This window comes from Carlito syrichta, unplaced genomic scaffold, assembly GCF_000164805.1.
Source record: "Carlito syrichta isolate Samal-C Ts95f unplaced genomic scaffold, Tarsius_syrichta-2.0.1 Scaffold86271, whole genome shotgun sequence".
Classification (NCBI taxonomy): Eukaryota; Metazoa; Chordata; class Mammalia; order Primates; family Tarsiidae; genus Carlito; species Carlito syrichta.
The window spans coordinates 577,097-580,295 of NW_007030367.1; the positions used below are offsets into that span (position 1 = coordinate 577,097).

At 57.2% G+C, this 3,199-nt stretch overlaps 1 protein-coding gene across 1 annotated transcript in view; it reads left to right on the forward strand.

Moving 5' to 3' along the window:
• Nucleotides 1-3,199, forward strand: part of CKM (creatine kinase, M-type) — a 25,580-nt gene that overhangs the window by 16,269 nt on the left and 6,112 nt on the right. The window lies entirely within an intron of this gene.

The window sequence follows — 3,199 nt, forward strand, 5'->3', positions numbered from 1 at the left end:
CCCCGCCCCTTCCCCCGGGGGCCCGCCCACAATGGTTCTGTCGCCGGGGCCCTGGAGCCACCGCCTCAGAGTTTCAACCAATGGGCTCCAGCCTCTGGGTTCTGGCCAATGAAAACCCTCCCTCAAACGGCCGGCTCCGTTCCGCGAGCTCCGCCCACCACCCGGAGCTCCAGCGGGTGGAGCGCTTCCCTGCTCACCTGGAGTTTCGTCTCAACTCGACGGGAAGCGAGGAATTAAAGCATGGTGGCCTTAGCTTTGTGTGCGAGCGTCACTGAGGGAGGAGGAGGAGGAGGGGGAGGAGGCGGAGGGGGAGGAGGGGCCTTTGGCCTCCGTGGGGCCCCGAGGGGGTGTGCCCTATCTAGGCGAGCCCTAAGCATGTGCTAGCCCCTCTCTAAAGGGAGGAAAAGTTAGGGCCCGAGTCGAGCCCAAAAGTTATGAGGCTCTGTGGGGAAATCTGTGGCCCAGTGGCACCTGGCCAAGCATAGGCCCTTTGCAGCCCTGGCGCTGAGTCGGTCGGGCTCGGATCGCGAACACCGCGTCCACGCTGGAGAGAAAGTCGGGCTTGCTGGCCGAGCGCGGTGGCTCACGCCTGCAGTCCCAGCACCTAGGGAGGCCGAGGCGGAAGGATCGCTTGAGCCAGGGAGTTCGAGACCAGCCTGGACAACATAGCGAGACCTCGTCGCTACCAAAAAAGTCAATAAATTAGCTGGGTGTGGTGCTACGGGGGAGACGGAGGCAGAAGGATCACCCAGGAGAATGGCGCTGTGGTGAGCTGTGATGGTGCCGCAGAGCCTGGGTGACAGAGACCCCCGACTCAAAACAAAAACAACAACAACAACAACAAAAAACGTTTAAGGCTTGAATTTAGCCCGCGGGCTTCGAGTTTGAGACCTCTCATGCATTTAATCACCTTCTCACTGGCCTTCTGCCAGGTCTGATTTCACCTCTCTCGATAGCTGCTGCCAGTCTTTTGAATTTCCCTTGCTGTACTTTGCTCAAGAACCTGCCGTGGCTCCCCACGGCTCCTAGAACGCACTCCGGTTATTTGTGATTCCTGAAGGCAGCACTGAAATGCATGCCATTTGCTGAAGGCTCCCCTTCCCAGTGGCTTCCCCACTATTCCAGACTCTCACTCCTCACACCCTCCAGTTCCCACCTCCACGTCTTTGCCCAGGCTGTTTCCTCCTCCAGTCTGGATGGGGCTGGGTCAGAGAATCCCCACGAGGCTGTTATGGATAAGCCTTTTGGAGGGCTTGGTCCCAGGGAGAAACAGGAAGGGGCATGGCAGAGCAATCGGGGGAGGGAGAAGCGTAGGTAATAAAGAAACACCTGCCGGGCACGTCAATCACCTCCACTCAGCCACACGGGTCAAGGCAAGGACACTGAGGGTGGGTCCCCAAAAGGACGGATTTCAGGGGGAAAAACCTGAGAGGCAGGAGTAAATGGAAGACTCAGGACCTGGGAGAGGCACTGTTTCAAAATCGGAGTCTGTTTTACAGAGGGGAAACTGAGTCCAGAAATGTCCTTGAGAGTTCGCAGGAAAATTACTAAAATAGGAAGGTTGGAAGAGACCCCAAAGGTCAAGGAATGCAGAACTTGTAAGATACAGGGAAGTCCTTTACAATATTGTCCCTAACTGAAGATCCCTTCCCAAGTCCCAGCTCCACACCCAGAGGCCACAAGACCACAAATACTACAGTGGCGAGTCTGAGTTAGCTGGATTAGCAGTCCAGACGCCGTCCATTACCTCGCCCTGCCACTGTGCCTCTTGAATCTATTCCTCTTTTCCTACTTGTCCCACCCTGACCTCTTTCCTACTCTGCTGACCTGACACCTTCCCTCCCTCCCTCCCATCCACCCTGCACAAACCTACCCCTATCTCTCCCCTGCTCACAACTTCACCATGGGTCCCCAGTGCCCTCACGAGAAAGCCCAGTTCCCTCCCTTGACCTTCAAGGTCCTGCCGACATCGCTAGCTTCATCTCCCACAGTGACTCTACTTACCCCGAAATCACTGGCTACCTGCAGGACCTCCCTCCCTCTAGCTTCCCAGTCGCTGGGTCATTCCCTCTGCCTGGAATGCACCCCTCCCCGTGTCTAGCTAGCTGCTCCTCCTCCAGGAAGCCCTCCCTGGCTGGGGCACGCACGCCCTCGGGAGTCCCTTTTGCCAGCCCTGCCCACTCTGAATCGTCACTGTCTGAGGTTATCTGCCTCCACTGGACTGTGAGCTCCATGAGGGCAGTGTTGGGCTGTCTTGGTTTCCAGGTGTCCCCAGCACAGAGGGCGTCCTCAGAGATTGACTAAGCCTCTTCGCTGCGCGAAACCCTCCACGGCTCCCCAGTGACTCAGGAGAAAGCCCAGCTGGCTCATTTTGGCCCAAAGGCCTTGTGCCACCCTTTTGTACTGCACAGCCCTCAACCACTTAGGTGTGTGGAGCCCCCATGTCCCTTCTCCTGCTCACGAACCTGACATTCCTTTGGGGAACTCAGTCTAAGTCCAACGCTAGGTGTGAGCCTGGCCACTCCAGAGTCACCGTGATTGGCTCGGAGATGATCACGTGACTCATCTGGCTCAATGCGACCTGGGACTTTGGCCGGGACGTTGGCAAGGAGGGTCTTTCCGCTGCAGAAACTGGACTGGAGGGACAGAAACTTTTATCTGCTGGGATCATCTTTGCCATCAGAAAAGGAGTCCCTACTTGATGAAGCGACTGTAATTACACTTGCACTGAAAACAAAAACAAGCAACAGACAAAAACAACCAGAAATGAGACAGCCTGACGCTTGGACCCCACCATTCCTGGTCAGGCACCCCGGGCCGTTAAGCCACAGAAGTCAGCAAACTTTTTTGCCTAAGCAGCGTAGATGGACCCTTAGTCCTAATACTGAGCCTCTCTCGCTAATTCTCCAGTCCTGCCCAACAGCCGCAGTGAAGTTACCGTTTCCCGAAGATATCTCAGGCACCCTCGTTCCGGGCTTCTGCCAAGTCGACCCCTGCTTACCCTTCAAAGCCCCACGTCGGCATCGGGTCCTCCGGAACATCCCGCTCCCCACTTCCCTCTCAGGAGGCCCCGAGGCAACGGTCTCTCTCGTGCCTGTCGGAACCCGTGTCCGCACAGACGGGGGCTCCTCTCGGGGCCTGGCGCGGAGCAGGCACGGGTCAGTGACGGTTTACTGGATAAATGCGCGACCCGAGTCAG